We start from the raw sequence: 19,639 nt of genomic DNA, 5'->3' as shown, positions 1-19,639 counted from the left end.
GTATTTTTTTTCTCAACAAATTAGGCGGAACAGTGTTTTAGTTCGTTTTTTCAGTGAAGCGAATGGGCCTTAATTCCTTCTTTTTTTTTCGTTTTTATTTTATTATTATTACATTTTTATTATTGGTCAAATCAAAATCCATGGACAATTGACTGATTAATGGAGACATGAAATTACATTGATACTCCTATTTATTAAGGCCTCCTTTGTAACGCTAGATTTTTTTTCTATTTCTACGTTTTTATGTGAAAAATAAACTTATTTTTGTAACATTCATATATAATTTCTAAAGATTCTTGTGTTCCAAAGAGGCCTTGGAGCAACGCAATGGGATAATACCCACTACTGCCTCGTGTTGCATGTAGTGATAGATTTGTTGCCACATGGGGAGGATGATATGGGCCCAGCCTAATGTCTAAGGGCGAAAACTAAAAATTCTTGAATAATTTATAGATTCTAAAACATCAAGTTTTCTAAGATGGAGAAGTAAGGTAAAAATCAAGGAAAGTTTTTCTATTTATTTATCATTTTTTTCTTCTATATACTCCCTCAATCTCGAAATGATAAGCATATTTTGTATAGAAAAAAAGTCAAATTACACACTTGAATCAATAATTAGTCAAATTATATACAAAATTAGAACATAAAAATTACATCAATAGATTTGTATTTAAAATGATTCTAGCATGATATTGATTCTTTAGCAAACAACATATTATAAGATAAAAATAATACCAAAACTTATTTTGTATGATTTTTTCCTAATTAAAGTATGATTATATATATAATATTCTAGGACGGAGGGTGTATTTATATTAGGTGGTCAATCCATTCGGAACGTGAATGTTGATTTTCTTTCTATTACTAAAAATGGGTCGAATTGCTTTGGAATGGTACCTCATGATCTCAAATATGAGTTAATTCAGACATGGTTACAATAATATTAGTATATATTATTAAATTTGGTATCGGTGCAGAAAGTGACTAACAAGTAAATATTTATAGTTTTGCCATACGTTGTGATCGGAGGTGGCCTAGCACTCAATGACATAGGGTTTATACTAGTTTAGGCAACGTGCCCTACGTCCAGTTTGAGTCGGTCGGTGACTTTATTTCTGAGCCCAGGTGCTCGAAGTTTACGGTGGGTTACAAACGAGAAGAAGAAAGATGGGGTACACGAGAGGTCCGGTCGGCTTCGGTCAGAAGGACCGAGAGCAACAGGAGCTCCTCTATGAGCTAAGTGTTCAAGCGTGTGCTTGAGGTCCAAACCTGGCGGTTCTGTGATTGTGAGCTAGTGAAATTAATCGATTTGGCTTAACCTGTATGAACTTGAAATCAACTGAATGTTGGGAGAGCACATCCCCTTTTATAGATGAAGGGGATGGCCTTACAAGTGAGAGGGAGAGAGTTCGTATGCTTCTAAGTCTTGTTGCCCACGTCGACGGGTACAGGAGGATGGTAGGCGCCCACAACACTGTTGGATGTCAGTTGTATGTGGGAGGTTACGTCGTCTTGTTTTGGGTATGATAGATGTCGGTACCTGCATATACTGTTGATGCCCAGAGGCATATGAGGAGTTTCACCATGTTCACTCGGTACGGTAAATCCCGGCGCCCACAACACTGTCGATGCCCAGAGGCATGTGGGCGGCCTTACCGTATGAGAGTTAACGGTGCCCACAATAATATAGAGGAAAATATCTGCGCCTACAATACTGTTTGTGTCAGGGCGGTTGCAGAGTACTGTTCCTACAGGTGATAGGGTATGGTCCCTGGTATCATGGTTTGACTTGAGCGCCTTGCCTTGCTTTCTCCGTTCGTTCCCTGGTCCTTTTCGAGCGGGCGTCCCTGTTTGGTTGGTCCTAGTCGGCTCTGGTTGCGCCAGTCGGAGAAGAGCAGTGAGCAGGGTCTTTGCATACCCTGGTCGGAGACGTGGGGTTAGAGTCGGAGGTAGTGCTTTGCTAGGCCTTCCGATCAGAGAGACCGTCCGGAGGCAGCTGGAGACCGAAGTGAGCGCTTCGGTTGGAGAGGTGGGCCAGAGTCGACAAGCGGACGCTGTTCCTTCTTGGCCAGACCTTCCGGTCGATGACAGGACCACCCTTCTAGCCCGTTGTTTTAGACTCTTGGGCCGGCCCATGAGTTACGCGTTGTCTGCTTGGGCCGAGCCTTTGCCGGGAAGTAGATCTATGAGGGACCCTAGGTTTATGAACCCAACAGGAGCCCCCGAGCCCCCGGGCGATTCAGGCAGAATTGTCCGGAGGATTTTTGTCTCGACGGCGGGTGTAGCCCTCAAGCCCCTGAGCGGTTTGGGCAGAACCATCTAGGGGGTTTTCTGTGTTGTTAGCGGGGGAGGTTTTTGTTTCATCGGTGGGTGCACGCGAACGCACCCACGGGTGTAGCCCTCGAGCCCTCGGGAGGTTCAGGCAGAACCGTTTGGGGGGTGTTTGTTAGCAGGTGTGTGCACGTGTTTTTCAGTCGAGATGGAGTTGTTTAACCAAGGCATCATTACGCAGCCGAGGTGGTTAGTTGTTTTTAGGGATCAATTGAGATGGAGCTCGTGGATCCTGGCGTCGATGCGCGCCGTGGGATCGGGCGTGGTAGTTAGTTTTTTAGGGATCGGACGAGACAGAGCTTGCGGATCCTGACATCGGTGCGCTCCGTGGGATCGGGTGAGTTGGAGTCATGGATCCTGGCCTCGGTGCGACCTGCGCAACTGAGGTAGTTAATTTAGTTAGTTTGGGATCAGGCGAGCCAGAGCTCGTAGATCCTAATGGGGCGAGTTCGGGGTCGCAGACCCGGGTATTTTGGAGCATAGTTGGAGCGTAGCCGGATGGGGCGAGTTTGGGGTAGTAGACCTAGGTGTGTGGAGCGCAGTCGGAGCATAGCCGGATGTGGCGAGTTCGGGGTCGTAGACCCAGGTGTTTTGGAGCGTAGTCAGAGCATAGTCGGATGGGATGAGTTCAGGGTCACAGACCTGGGTGTGTGGAGCGTAGCCGGATGGGGCGAGTTTAGGGTCGTAGACCTAGGTGTTTTGGAGTGTAGTGAGAGCATAGCCGGATGGGGAGAGTTTAGGGTCACAGACCTAGTCATTTTGTGTCTTGAGCCCCCGAGCCCTATTAGGCCTTAGTAGGGGTCGATGTGAGTTTGTGTGTGTTACCCTGTCCTCGGTTCCTCACAATCGGAGGGGCTGAGTTTTGCCGCTTGTCCTGATCGCTCAGGCTCGAGGGACGCACTCGATGAGTTCGCTAACGGGTATGATCGAGTGGAATCTAGGCCCGTCGTTCATGACGGGGTCGGCATAGCCCTCTTGTGACATTCCACTGCTCCTTTACCTACAACCCGGTAGATGCCTGGGTTGTTCTGGAGACCGACCTGGGTGGTCTAACGGCCTTCCCTTGATGGAGATTCTATGGGCTTGGAAAGAGGTTTAGGATCGAACAAGAAGGTTGAGATGACCCTGTCTGCCATACTAGGCAAGGGCCGCACAAGGCTCATCTGTGTTTTTCTCCCCTGGCTTTGTTGTTGCTCATGTCAAATGAGGCAACTGCCGCTTCATGACGCAACACGGAGCGTTATGATGCATTTCGCTGCATGTGCGATGCTTAGTTCTCGAGCCCCCGGGTGGTTCAGGACCTGAATCATCCAGGAGGCACGGGCATATGGAATGAGTGCGCATATGGATGTATGAAATGATTATAAAGAAATGGAGGGGGTTGATAGTGTTTACCTAGATGACTTGAGTGACGGGGTTTGGAGAGCTTCAGTCGAAAACGTCCGATCGAGACCCATGCTCGTCGTTCATGACAGAGTCGGCATGGCCTACATGGGGCGTCCCTTCGATTCCTACCTGTCTCTCGGTGTGTGTTTCTGAGCCATTCGATCGACTTAGGAAGCCCGATGGTCTCTCCCAGCGGACATCCCATTTTGGGTTTTTCCAAGTCCCGCCTGGGGATGCGGAGAGCTGCCTATGTGTGGTGACATTTTGGTTTTCATGCCTGGTCGTGTGATAGTGGTGGGCCATACTATCAAGAATTGCTTATTGGTTTAGCACGTTGTGGTATAAATGAAGATGATGATGATGCTAGTGCTAGATTTTTTGGTGGTTTAAACCATGATATACAGAACATACTTGATTACAAAGAATGGCGCAATTTTTCCCAATTGTATCATCTTGCTATTAAGGCCGAACGAGAAGTACAGGGACACAAACAACACCAGCCTTTCAGGTCTAACAATGGGAGGAATTTTCAGCAGCGTTCCGAGCCGGAGATGCCCAAGCTTCCTGTTGCACCATAGCCATCTACACCTCCATTTTCTTCCGGGGTAAGTAAATTGTCTAATGTGTAGTTTCCACAGCTGAAGAAAGGTGGCACTCCGGGTGCTTCTACTAGCTCCTCCTCGTCCAGCTCTAAAATCATTTGCCACCGATGCAAAGGCATGGGACATGTCATGAAGGAATGCCCCAGTCGTCGCGCTTTCATTGCTACCGAGGATGGATATGTAAGTGCTAGTGATGTTGAAGATGATTTAGCCCTTGCTGCTAACATTGATGCAGATCCCATCGAGGGCGATCATGACAAGGAGGCCATCACCATTGACTCTGTGGCTGCTGCCGCGGACTACCCTAGCCTTCTTGTGCAGCGTGTGTTGAGTACACGTGTGGGTCATGAAGAAGAGATGAAGATCCAACGCCACAATTTGTTCCACATGTATCTCATTGTGCAGGGTTGTCGTGTTCTCACTATCATTGATAGCGGGAGTTGCAACAACTTGGTGAGTTCAGATTTGGTTGACAAGCTTGGCTTGACCACACGACAACATTCGTATCCATATAAACTTCAATGGTTCAATAATAGTGGTAAGACTAAGGTAACTAAATCAGCACGCATTAGCTTTTTCACAGGCTCTTATCATGATACTGCTGATTTTGATGTTGTCCCTATGCAAGCTTGTTCCATTTTGTTAGGTCGCCCATGGGAATTTGATAATGATGCTTTACACCATGGTAGAACTAATACATACACTATCATACATAAGGACAAGAAAATTACATTGCTGCCTTTGTCTCCTACGGATATTATTAAACATGCTAATGAGATAAAAAATAAACCTCCAATAGACATTGCTAAAAATAATGGGATTAAGTTAAAAGGAGGTGCTTTCTTGCTACAACTCCTGCTACTGCTGAGTTATGTGATAATCCTAATGCACCATGTTATACTATGTTTTGTCAACCTTTTATGTCTGGTGCATTGCCTGCTGTCACTAACCTTTTGCAGGAGTTCGTTGATGATGGGATGGAGTCGAGGACGACTCCAATTCTACAAGGAGGGGATAATGAGGACATCACCAAGATGGAGTCGAGGACGACTCCAATTCGAGAAGGGGAGGATGATGAGGACATCACCACACTGGACACACCGACGCCATGGTCTTCCCCAAGTTGCAATTCGTTTCCAACTCAGCTGCCACGTCGTCCTCGGATTCAGCAGACACGTTGTTACTGTTTCGGTCATAACTTCCTCATACGACATCGAAACGGGCCGTTCTTGGATGCGTTGGAAAGGGGACGATGATGCCGTCGTTTTAGATCTGGTCCCAGCTCCAAAAGGTTCGTGGATCATTCTGTGTGACCACGGCAAGGTGCTGCGTCACCTATTTGGGCCAACTTGGCCATGTATCGGGTCGGGCCTTAAGCCCAAGTTGTGGGCGCCCAACCCCTGGCCGTCCCCAACCCTAGGTCGAGTCTTAGACTATAAACACAGCCGCCGCCGCTGCTACACAATTGGGTTTTGTTTAGAGTTTAGTTTTCCCTCGAGAAACTGAATCATTCATTGTAACTGTGGTGACAAATCCTTTTACAGTGATCTAGGGCCCCCGTTCTTGATCTCCTCCACTGTGTCGATTAGTCCTTTAGAACCGAGTTCTTGAACCCTCTATTGATATTCGCGTCATTCATATTTGCAATTTCAGATTGCGTGTTTTACCTTCTTGCTTGTGCTCTTCGATTCGCTTGCAGGAAAAGCCTTCTTGGCGAGGTCAATCAAGTTGTGCTTGGTTGATAACCAACGGAGCGGTGGTGTAACGGTTGTAGGGTTCGAATCGTGTCTGATTTGAAGCTAGATCGCCAACGTCGAGATCTCCACAAATCGAACTTACCGGCTACCTCTCGGAAGATCGGGCCTGTACTCATCACAGGCCACGTTTCGTCTCACTAGGCGGCGTTTCGTCTGACCCGGCGTCGTTCCGTCGACCAGCGTGTGTCCCATCGGTCAGGGTGTGTCCCATTGTTTCCCATCCACATTGAATGGGGGAAGGGGGAGAGCTTTTTGCTCTGATCTTTTGCCCCTCTTCGGCTGCCACATTTCTTCCTTAAATAGGGAGAGGGAGAGGGCTCTCCATCGTAGTCCTTTGCCTGTTCTCCAACTATTGTCTCTCCTCCTTCTTCTTTCTCACCGAGAGTGCCTATATGCCATGGCGGTTCCTAAGTGAGAGAGGGGGTGAGCGAGGGGGAGGACTTATAGATCCTTTGGTGAATCTGGAGCGCGATGTCGAGCTAGAGGCTGCCTAGGGCGGTGCTGGATTCATCTGCAAGGCCCTCTTCAGGATGGAGCCATGCGTGGACTTTCTCTGGTGGATCCTCACTAGACGAGCCTTGTCAGAGGGGAAGTTGCTTAGGATCATGCCGGTGGAGGGTTCTGTGCCTGTAGCTGCTCAAGTTGGCTAGTTCATAAAGTTTGATGAGATCTCTTCTAGCCATGGCGGCCATACCTCGGTAGCAGCGTCCCTGACTAGGAGCTGCCTCGACTGCATGAGAAGGTCAGGAGCTCCATGCTCTTCTGCTGAGCATCTATGGGTGCGACGCCCTTGAGGTACCCATTGCGCTTGCCGAAGTCAAGGGAGCGGAACCAGGTGGGTCCCTTGAGGTACCCGTTGCGCTCGTCAAAGTCGAGGGAGCAGAACTGGGCGAGTCCCTTGAGGTACCCGTTGCGCTCACCGAAGTCGAGGGAGCGGAACCGGGCGGGGCCCCAGTGGAGGTGGTTATGTCCGGCAGCGTGTGCCGTGGTTTCTCCTTTGACGTTTAGGCGATGTCGTCGAGCGGATGTAGTAGTATTTGGAGTAGCAGTAGAAAATGTAATAGTTGAGTTTGTGGGTGAGTCCCCATGTGAATAGTTTTTTGTATCAATGAATACATCAGTACTGTTTTTTGATAGAATCACTATCCGTTCCTTGTTTTTATCCTAGCATATCTTTTGTTTTTGGTCCTTTCTTTTTCGTACCTACCTGTTAGTTCCATAGGTTGTAGCTCTTTTAAGAGCCTGGGCATGGCCCGTGGGGCTCGACTGCTCGTAACCGTAGGTCGTTTCGGGGTGCATTCGGTTAGGAGTAAGAACAAAAGTTATGTAGGGCAATCAAAGGAAAAGGAATGCACTTCCATTTGGGGACGAAGTTGTTTACCATGTGACAATAAAAAAGAGAGTAAAAATGAGAGGCAATATTCAGTATTGTACCCTTATGGAGCCCCCGAGCGACCCGGGCTAAAAGTGTTCGGGCTGGGGTGCTTTTACTGGGGCAAGTGTTGACTAAAAAGAGGTTAGACCAAATTTAGGGGAAAAAATGACATAGCTATTCAATGTTCCAAGTGTTGGTGAGAACGTTGTCATTGTTGTCCTCCAGTCAGTAGATGCCCGGTCGGATTACTTCGGTCACCGTATAGGGCCCTTCCTATGGTGGAGAGAGCTTATGTTTTTCCTTCATTGATTGGGTCCTCCGGAGTACGAGATCGCTGACTTTGAGTATCCTCCCTCTGATCTTCCTTTCGCGGTACCTACGGAGGGTTTGTTGGTAGCGAGCGGAGCGGATGACGATCGTCTTATGGGCCTCTTCGAGTAGGTTGACTACGTCTTGTTGAGCCTCTGTGGCTCAGTCTCGGTCGAAAGCCTTCACTCTTGGGGTGCTGTGGTCGAGGTCAGAGGGCAGCACTACGTCAGCTCCATAGGCTAGGAAGATAGGTGTGAACCCTATCGACTGATATGGGGCATTCTTATGCTCTAGAGGATCGCTGGGACCTCTGCAACCCATCGCTCAGTGTACTTGTTGAGTCGGTCAAAGATGCATGACTTAAGTCCTTGGAGGACTATGCCATTGGCACATTCGACCTGACCGTTAGTTCGTGGATGTCTGACCGAGGCCCAGTCGATCCTGATGCCATATCTATCACTAAAGTCTAGGAACTTCTTTCCGGTAAAGTTAGTCCCGTGGTCAGTGATGATATAGTTAGGAACGCCGAATCGGTAGATGATGTCGAGGAAGAATTTGACTGCCTCTTCCGAGCGGATGTTGGTAATGGGCTTGGCCTCTATCCACTTGGTTAACTTGTCGACTACTACGAGTAGGTGAGTGAAGCTACCTGGGCCATTTTTGAGGGCCCCACCATGTCGAGGCCCTAGACCACGAATGGCCAGGTGATGAGGATGGTTCAGAGCTCCTATGCCGACAAATGGGTTTGCCGAGCGTAGAACTAGCATCCTTCACACCTGCGGATGACCTCCTCTACATCTCATAGCGTGGTGGGCTAGTAAAAACCTTAGCGAAAGGCTTTTCCGACCAGTGACCTTAGGGCCACGTGATGTCCGCAAATCCCGGCATGGACCTCGAGGAGGAGCTGCTTCCCTTGGTTGGTGGGGACGCACTTCATGAGTACTCCTGACGGACTCTGTTTGTAGAGCTCGTCACCGAGCGTGACGAAGGTCTTGGCGCATCGAGCGATCCATCGGGCTTTAGTCCTTTTGGGCGGGAGAACCTCCTCAAGGAGGTAGGTGAGTAGCGGTGCTTGCCAATCGATTTGATCGAGTGCCAATACTGCGATGTTTGTGGGTGACATCATCATGGAGGTACTAGGATCGGATCCCCCGAGCACAGGCTTGGCGTTGGGGTCGAAGCCCCTGGGTGCTGGCTTGGCATCAGGGTCGGAGCCCCCAAGCGCCAGCTGGGCATCAGGGTGTGTCTGGATCAAACCATCTAGGATGCGAGCAGATGGCTCATGGACGTCATTGATGAAGACCCCGCTTGGGGATGGATCCCTCCTGGTAGCCAATTTTGTAAGAAAATCGGTGGCATCGTTGTCCCTTCGAGGGACGTTATGTAGCTCGATCCCCTAGAATTTGTCCTCGAGCTTGCGCACCTCTTGGCAGTATGCTACCATGAGGGGGCTTTTGCAGGAGGACTCCTTCATGACCTAATCAATGACTAGCTCTGAGTCACTGCAAACGTAGAGTCGCATAGCACCGAGTTCGATGGCGATGCGTAGTCTATTGATGAGGGCCTTGTACTCCACGGCATTGTTTGAGGTTGAAAAGTGGAGGTGGATGGCGTAGCGGAGCCTACTCCTATCTAGGGTGATCAGAACCACTCCAGCCCCTGAGCCGGACGCCATTACAGACCCGTCGAATTACATTGTCCAGTACTCGTAGGTGACGTCCGGAGTCGGTAGCTGTACCTCTGTCCATTCGACGACAAAATCCGCGAGCGCCTGAGATTTAATGGTGGTACGGGGGATGTACCTCATGTCGTAGCCCATGAGTTTGAGTGCCCACTTAGAGATCTGTTCCATGGCATCATGGTTGCGGATGATGTCCCCGAGTGGGTATGAAGTGACGACCACGACTTTGTGGTCGGTGAAGTAGTACAGGAGCTTCCGGGTCACCATCAACACGATGTATAGGAGTTTATGCACCTAGGGATACTGGACCTTGGGGTCGGCGAGTACTTCACCGACGAAGTATATGGGCTGCTGGACCTTAAGTTGGTGTCCTGGCTCCTCCCTTTCGATGACCAGTGCAGCGCTTACCATATGGTTGCTGGCCACGATGTAGAGGAGAAGTGGTTCGCCTCGTTCAGGAGCGACGAGGATCAGGGCTGACGCTAGGGATGCTTTGAGGCTCTCTAGGGCCTATTGGGCATCCTCAGTCCAGATGAAAGTGTCCATCTTTTTTAGGAGCTTGTAGAGTGGCATCCCCCATTCACTGAGCCGTGAGATGAATCAACTTAGGGCAGCTAGATAGTCGGTGAGCCTTTACATGCCCTTGACGTTGCGTATGGGACCCATGTTGGAGATGGCCGTGATTTTTTTGGGGTTGGCCTCGATGCTGCGCTCAGACACAATGTATCCTAGCCAAGCTTTTCATGGGATTCCCCTAGCCTCTCATGAGATGCTTTGAGCTCATCAAAGGCTTGCTTAAGGGCTTTTATTTCCTTATGCAAGCTTTTGCATTCCCTTCTCTTAATGTCAAAGTGTTCTTTAGCATCATCTAGCATGTCAAGTAGTTCATCCTAATTGGTTCATCATCATCACTATCACTTTCATTTTCATTTTCATTTTCATTATCATGTTCCTCACCACTTCCATCATAACAAGTTTTTACCTTAGTGGCCTTAGCCATGAAGCATGATGGAGTGTTGAAGAGAGAAGACTTCTCATTGATAGCAATACTTGCAAGTGCCTTCTTTTTGGTGGTCTTGTCATCATCACTACCATCATCATCACTTGGGAAGCATCACTATCCCAAGTGACCACATATGAACCACCCTTCTTCTTCTTCTTCTTGAAGATCATCTCGTCCTTCTTCTCTTTCTTTTCCTTCCTTTCCTTTTTCTTGTTCTTCTTGTTATCATCTTTGTCACTATTGTATGTGCATTGAGCAACAAGATGATCTTTGCTTCCATAATTGAAGTAACTTCTTGACTCTTCCTTATTTTTGGATGAAGATTTCTTTCTTCTAGCACGGTAGCCCTTCTTCATCATGAACTTGTCAAATCTCTTAACAAAAAGAGCCATCTTCTCATCATCTATCTCATCAAAGATCAAGTCTTCATCTTCACTTGATGATTCTTGCTTTGTCTTGCCCTTGGATGATGTGGCCTTGAATGCCACACTCTTATTTTTGTCATCTTTCTTCTCACTCTTTTCTTCCTTCTCATCATCATCTCTATAAGCATCATCGGTCATGATATCTCGTAAGATTTGGTTTGGTGTCATTGTGTCCAAACCGGTCCTCACTAGTAAGGTGACCAACATGCCAAATCTTACGGGTAAGCATTTCAAGAACTTATGAGAGAAGTCCTTGTCTTCCACCTTCTCACCAAGTGCTGTGAGATCATTGACAAGCACTTCCATCCGATGGAACATGTCCTGCGCACTCTCATTTTTTTCATCTTGAAGCTAGCAAATTTCTCCTTGAGAATGTATGCCTTTGCACCCTTCATTGCCTTGGTGCCCTCGAATGATTCTTTCAACTTCTTCCAAGCGTCATGAGCCATCTCAATGTTCTTGATTTGCTCAAATGTTCTATCATTAATTGCATCATGAATGGCACTTAGAGCAATGTCATTGTTTTGGAGAAGCACTTCTTCGGCCACGGTGGGATTCTCTAGATCGGCAACCTCAATTTTGGTTTCTACCACCTTCCGTACTCTTCTATTGATTGACTTGATATGTGTGGTCATCTTTGACTTCCAATATGGATAATTTATGCCATCAAATTGGGGTGGCTTCTTGGTGTTGTTGATTTGAGCTATTTTGACACCGAATATTGTTGAGCCTCAAATCACGGTGACCTCGGCTCTAATACCACTTGAAAGGTCCTAATGGCTAGAGGGGGGTGAATAGCCTATTAAAAATTTCTATAACAACACTTAGCAACCCGGTTAGACAAATATGAGGCGAAGCGAGTGTTGCGCTAGCCTATTAAAAATGCAAGCCACCTACCACAATTCTAGTTTCTAGTCTTTATCCACACAATGGCTATGTCACTACACAAAGTTAATGTGCTCTCAAAGGCTAATTAAAGAGCGACACTAACCAAACTAACAAGCTCTCACGACTAGCTACACTAAAGAGCTTGACAACTAGTTTGCAGTAATATAAAGAGAGAGAGCAAGATGGTTATACCACCAAGTCGAGGAATGAACCAATAAATCTCAAGAATGAATATCAATGAAGACCAATCACCTCAAAATCAAATGATGACACAATGATTTTTACCGAGGTTCACTTGCTTGCCGGCAAGCTAGTCCTCGTTGTGGCGATTCACTCACTTGGAGGTTCACAGGCTAATTGGCATCACATGCCAAACCCTCAATAGGGGTGCCGCACAACCAACATAAGATGAGGATCACACATGCCACGAGCAATTTACTAAAGTACCTTTTGGCTCTCCCCTAGGGAAAGGTCAAGCACCCCTCACAATCACCATGATCAGAGCCAAAGACAATCATCAACCTCCGCTCGACGATCCTCACTACTCCAAGCTGTCTAGGTGGTGGCAACCACTAAGAGTAACAATCAAATCCCACAGTGAAACACGAACACCAAGTGCCTCTAGATGCAAACACTCAAGCAATGCACTTGGATTCACTCCCAATCTCATAAAGATGATGAATCTATGATGGAGATGAGTGGGAGGGCTTTGGCTAAGCTCACAAGGTTGCTATGTCAATACAAATAGCCAAGAGAGTGAGCTAGAGCTGGCCAAACAATATTTATAGACATCCCCAAACAATAGAGTCGTTGGCTCAATTATTGGGCTGACTGCGGGATGACCGGACGCTATGGTCGTGTGCACCGAATGCTACGGTCGTGTGCACTGGACGAGTCTGATGTGGCGACCGGACGTGTCTGATCGCTACGTCCGGTCGCAGCCAAACCACCACATGTCCCAATCAAATTGTTTAGCCATTCATGCCCAATGGCTATCTTGTCACACAGTAGTGCTAGTGACCGAACGCACCATTAGAAATCGACTGGACATGGAAGACGTAGTGTCCGGTCGAGTCCAGAGAGCTTCTAGAGCTGCTTTGGCTAACTAGACATGTCCAATCACACCTGACCAGACGCTCCTAGCGTCCAATCAATTATAGCGCTGAAACCCAAGTCTACTGGTTCACACCGGACACGTCCGGTGTTGCGACCGGGTGCGTCAGGTTGTAGCGTCTGATCGCTGCGTCCAGTCGAGTTCAGAGAGCTCTCAGAGCCGCTCAGGGCTGATCGGACGCGTCTGGTGTGGCCGACTGGACGCACCCCTATGTCCGGTCCTCTCTGGACCAATCACCCACGCTCCACGTCACCTCGACCGGACACTAAACATTGATTTCTCAGTGTCCGGTCACTGCTATGACCCATAGTCCCATCAACTCTCCACGCCTAGCCAGAATACCAGACGCGCTTGGTATGGATATCGGACGTGTCCAATCACATCAGGAAGATACCGGACGCGTCCGGTCCTCACATCGGACGCGTCCGGTCACCCCCTGCTCTATCTTCAACTCAATCTTCTTTACCCTTACTCAAATGTGCCAACCACCAAGTGTATCACCTTGTGCACACGTGTTAGCATATTTTCACAAATGTTTTCAAGGGTGTTAGCACTCCACTAGATCCTAAATGCATATGCAATGAGTTAGAGCATCTAGTGGCACTTTGATAACCGAATTATGATACGAGTTTCACCCCTCTTAATAGTACGGCTATCGATCCTAAATGTGATCACACTCACTAAGTGTCTCGATCACTAAACTGAAAAGCTCCTATCAATTTCACCTTTGCCTTGAGCTTTTTGTTTTTCTCAATCTTCTTTTTCAAGTCCAAGCACTTGATCATCACCATGGCATCACCATCATCAAGTCATGATCTTCATTTGCTTCACCACTTGGAATGTGCCACCTATCTCATAATCACTTTGATAAACTAGGTTAGCACTTAGGGTTTCATCAATTCACCAAAACCAAACTAGAGCTTTCTGCCGTGGCTTTTGGAAAAGCTATTGTGAGCTGTGACTTTTGCAAAAGTTGCTATGGAAAAGCTGTTGTGTGATAGTTGAAAGGCCGTTTGGTTGAACACCTATGGCTTTTGGAAAAGCTTCTCTCACTTACGAGCAGGCCCCACATGTCACGGACAGGCTGGATCTTCTTCCCCCTCTTGACAGATCTAGCCACGCCGAACCTGCGCCTCATCGGACCCGCACCTCTCTGTACACTGCTGGTGCTACCGCTGAAGCTGTGCTAGGGCTCGCTAGGCAGGGCCACTCGCCGAAGTTCCCAAACAGAGCAGGTCGTGGCAGAGAGAATGATAGGGGGAGAGAAAGGAGAACACTTGGCTTCCGGTAGACCTCTCGCGCGCCCCCGCGGTAGACGGCTGCACGGCCACGGCGAAGGTCCCATGCGCGTTCGTGGTGGATCTCCCACGAGCCGCAAGCAACCACACAGGGACAGGAGCAGAGGCCCGGGCCAGCCATCTGTGGGTAGCCATGGGATGGGGGGAGGCAGAGCTCGGGTGGCGGAGCTCACACCGCCGGTTGACCATGAGGAGAGAGAGCGGGGATGGATCTCGCTGTGCTGGTGAGGTGAGGTGTCATGTCGTCGTGGTGATGGGCGACGCCGCCGGTGAGGTGAGGCACCACCGCTCCGCAGGTGCTGTGCCGGTGAGGTGAGGTGCCGCCGCTCCGCAGGTACCGTGCCAGTGAGGTGAGGCGCCGCCACTACAGGTGCCGTGCAAACAGAAACAGAACCAAAAAACGATTCATTTCATAACCAGTGGTAGGTGGGTGATTCCCCCCCCCCCCCCCCAAAAGCCAGTGGAAGCAGGGGTGGAGGTGCTTTTACATTTGTACTACACTAAAAGCTACTTTTGATCAAAAGCACATGTGGCTTTTGGGCCCTTTGGTTGAGTTTTTGGCTTTTGAGGGCAAAAGCCATAGCCAAAAGCCTAACCAAACACCCCCTAAGGACTTCATTATCTAGCTACCTATTAGTTAAATTGTCCTTTGTAGTTATATGTGATGTATTGTACCTTGTGAGAAATGAAATGGCAATGAGAATTGTCTGGTGTGTGTGAGAAATGAGAATTGTCGGGTGTGATATTGGACCTGCAGTGGCATTCAACAATTCATTGCTGGGTGTGCACTGATCCGGTGGTGGTATCATGAGGGCCACTGTCGGGTCATGGCCTAAATCTATAGTGACACTCATCATATCACTATCGGTTGATGATCTAATCCGGGAGTGATAATCATGAGTATCACTGTCTGGTGATTCTTTGACCCGGCAGTGCTGTTCCAATTATCACTGTCGAGTCGTCATCCTGGCAGTGATATACCACTCCTATCACTGCCGATTAACCTCTGCCAGCATGAACTCCGCTAGTGACAATTGCATCTGACACGGTAGTGATTATCAATTTTGGCGTAGTATCGTAAATCAATTTTCCTAATTATTGCTCCATTTGCCTTCGACAACCAATTTCTATAAATCAAATTTTAAGGACAGTTAAATACTCACGCCTACTTGATTCCTAGAGAACCTTGAGTAAGCCTAGGGGCGAAGCTATATATTAGTTAGGGAGTGGAAATACGCTCCCTCAAAAATATAAAACAATGATTTTAACTAAATTTCATTATACATGCACTTCCTAAGTAAATGTCTATGCACCCATAAGACAAGAGTACTCTCCTCTAATTCAATCTAGCTTTACCACTGTTAGAGACGGTCACGCACAAATGAAATCTGACCGTGATTATAAATACTAGTGTTTTGACGCACCCTAAATTTTTTGTGTGCAGTGGTGTATCTGGCAGGAGACCAAACATGCATGTAGGCTACATCAGCAATGACGCTCCCTGGCATCCAGTTCCAGACATAGCAACATCAGCAAAAGGGTGTTTGAGAATATGAGAACTCTTAAACGTCACTTTGAGCCACATGACACGATCGAGAATTATACTCCTTCGAAAGCGACACATTTGATTGGCATCATATCATATCACACTTAGAGTGCATATTATTAAAGACGTGCTACCTCTTATTAGAAGAGCTTAGCACCGGGATACCTGCTGAGGTCTTTTTAATCCATTGGGGCCTTTTCAGGAGGATGGAAAGCAAAATAATGAAAAGACAAACTAGAAGTTATAAAATAATTCAGATGCTAAGTTGAAAACTAGAGGATTTGAAGAACATAATAAACTCTAGAATTTTGCAGCGAGCAATCTTTGTGTTTTTTTCCTTTTTTGCAGCAACAATTTGTTAGCACTGAAGATAGAGCCTATACTGCATATCCATGATCTATTCATATCGCGCCTGCCACGACTAGAAGAAAATAATTAAGATTCATTTCTCCGAACCATTATCCCTCTCGTATGTTCTACCACCTTGGTCCCAGACTGAATGCAACTATATTTCAAGCTTGATCAATTTTTTATTAAAAAAATAACAAAAATTTATTATACTAAATAAGTATTATTAAAATTACCATGAAATATATGTTCATAACATAATTGTTTGGAGTAATAAATGTTGATAATCTTTTTTTCTGAAAGTCCTGTCAAATTTAAAATAGTTTAAGTAGCAGGGACAAATCTAGAGTTGCATTCTTTATGGGATGGAGGTCTCATCCATGCTGGACGCTCTCATTAACACCAGACACCCCACCCCTATGACGATCACCATGCCCTGCCTCCACGCTGACCAATCTCTACAAACTCTTTCAAATTTAGTAGATCATGTTTGATGGTAGTATCTACCCATCGAACATGATCTACTAAATTCAAAAAGGCATCCCGAATGATGGAGACTGTAGCAATAGAGATTTTCGTCACGAATAGATTGTTGCTTTCTAATAGGTTTAGAGCTTAACTTGCTTATTCAGTCTCCCACGTTTTTGACACTCTTGAGAGCTTTTCTTTATTAGTTGGTGGCTGGAGTTATGTAATAATGAATGGTTGAATACAAAACTTTTGTAGAGGTCAGAATAAAATTCTTTTATCTAAGAAATCGAACATGATCTACTATATGAAAAATGTACTTTAGAGACACGTCGTGAAACAGGTATAGGGTCTGATCTCCATTATTCAGTGGCTGGGACCCATATGTTCGCGGGCACATACATGACAATTGACAGTGTTTTTAGGTGAGATGTTTGGGTCATTGGGTGAGGTGACCTTATACAGGAACGGGGCGGCCGCAAAGGTGACTGGCGCGGATGAGGACTGCACATATAGATCGTGGGGATTTGTTCATTCCGTATCATATCATTTCTCTTGACAGAAAAGGACCTCGTGATGGCAGTGGCAGCTGGCAGGCACGGAGCAACCTGCGTTATTTTTTGTTTAAATATACTCCCTCCGTCCTAAAATAAGTGTAATTTTAAGATTCAAAATTTCTATCCTAAAATAAGAGCACATATAGCTGTTTTAATAAACTTTTTTAGCTCTCTCGATCCTAATGTACAATTGTTACATGTTAGAGTAGGCTTTATATATAGAGATATAAGTATATGTAATTTTACAAATAGCATTGGTATCTCCAACCAAATCTAGAAGTACATTTATTTTGGGACTGAGAGAGCATTGTTTTTTTCCCAACATTTTCTCTGTCAGAACATAGTACATGCATATGTACATTTACCTCTATAAATACATGCTAGCACGTCGGACCCTTAGGCATATCACCCTTGATGAACACATTGTTAATGTTGCACAAGCAATTATTTTCCGATCCTTACTATCGAACATGTTATTATAATCTGGTACCTCTAGTTATGCGTAGTCCTCAAATCTTTAAAAAAAATATTGTGAATGTGACACAAGCTTACACCATATTAACAACGATGTAGATGAATCTCGTAGAAAACCCTAGACGATGATGTTGAAGCAATCCTGACAAGAGATTATGATTTGGACGAAGTCGACCGCAAATTCTATAAGCACAACTCTAAAAGAGTACAAGTGACTGTTGCTCTCTCACAACCTTTCTTGATTCAATAGGGTTCACTGATTATGCCCTATACAAGAATCTAGTGCAATAGATCTGCCTATCCTAATAATGCTCTTGAGCGCTCCTAATTTCTCCTTACGAGCCTTGGATGAGACCGTTTGTGTTGGCTTGGTTGATTCCTATGGTCTTTACCCTTTGTTTATATAGTCCCCTTCAAAGCCCCCGTACATGCAAGTAGGAGTCCTACTACTAGTATAATTATTCTACACTCAAGTCCTAATAGAACTAGAAGTTCTAATAGCACACCTCTCTTGAGTCCTAGTCTAAATATGATTTAAGTCACCATACAACAATCTCCACCTTGACTCTAATCCTTTGAAGTCACCATGTTTCTCCAAGAATTTGTTCTAAGTTAGTTCTTTTTTATTTATACTCTCACCTTGAGAGAGTGGGCCACCACAGGGGCTCATGCACATCACCACAATGTGTGTGTGTGTGTGTCAAAGCCTATGCTAGAGTACCGAATCTTCCACCTGAGAGCTCCTTCGTTGTGTACTTTGGTTAACCACACCACCTTCTCCTATGGCCCTCCATGCGATAGGTTTGTACCGCCTCCGAGCTCTACCTACTTGCTAGTACTATGTGGGTCTGTCCCACCACGTCTTTCTTCTTTCAACACAGCTCACAGCTTCGTCTCTACAACTATTAGATTTTGCAACCATCTTTGCAACATTGCACTTGACTGCGATTGAGATTTGAGTACCTGCCATTGACAAGATGACTTGCTAATATGATGACATAATCACTGTGACTAACATGTGTTGTAGACGCAATTTAAGTTAAGTCACAATGATAGTTGATGATTGGGCAATCAATGGTTTAATTTTCATGCCCCTATCGATGGATTTCGTTTTGGTTTTCAAAGGATATGCGACAAAGCTAAGAACGGACTAGTTCTAAGTGTCATATGGAGTTGGGAGACACTTAGAGTAGTTTAGAACTTTGTTTTTCCTTTGGCCGTACTATAAAGGGGGTATGAACTAGTAGCTTGACCTAAGTGAGTCCAGTGAGTTAGTGTGGTGTACACTTGTCAAACTTAGCACTAGGTAGCTCAGAGGAAGCCCAAGAATAAGTTGGAAGCAAGCCATTCACATAGATGGTTGAATTGGAAGTGTCTATATGACCAGATTAATTCGGTGCTATGGAGAGCACCGAATTATACGTTAGATGCACCCTGCTAGGCACCAGTGTTGTCGAGAGAGCTACTAGAGAGGAAAATTGGCCACCAGATTATGAGCATTGGACTATGTGCTACTAGTGGACTTTGCCATACACAGTAATGACTAGTGGGGAACTAGCCGTTGGATAGGCACTGGTTTAGTCTAGTGCTCTGTCCAAATGGGCACCGGATCATCCGATGACCCTGATTTCTGTGTAGTGGGTTTCCAATGGCCGACTCTTGGTGTTGGGGCTACTTATAACCCTCCATCTCGGCCATGGCAGCTCTCTTGCCACTATAAACTGTTGGTTACACATATTGGAGAGCAAGGGGAGTTCAATCTTAGTGGAGTGATTGGGAATTGCTAATTGCAAGATTAAGGACTCCATTAGTGCTTAGGGAGTAGCAAGTGTGCATCCACACTCTTTCCCATTAGGCTTGGTTCGGTCAAGTGAGAGTTTGTGCTTGTTACTCTTGGTGATTGGCATCACTTAGACGACTTGGTGGTGATTGAAAGCTTGGTGATCTCTCGATGGTGCTTGTGAGGGGGCCAAGTGATGGTGTGAGCGGTTGTGGGTGATTCACTGTGCCAGAGTGGTGAAGAATCAGCACTTAGAGAGCACTTGGTACTTGCACAGATCAAGGGGGAGCTATACCC

This window comes from Miscanthus floridulus, chromosome 18 (genome assembly GCF_019320115.1).
Source record: "Miscanthus floridulus cultivar M001 chromosome 18, ASM1932011v1, whole genome shotgun sequence".
Classification (NCBI taxonomy): domain Eukaryota; kingdom Viridiplantae; phylum Streptophyta; class Magnoliopsida; order Poales; family Poaceae; genus Miscanthus; species Miscanthus floridulus.
Note: the sequence above shows the minus strand (reverse complement) of the source record.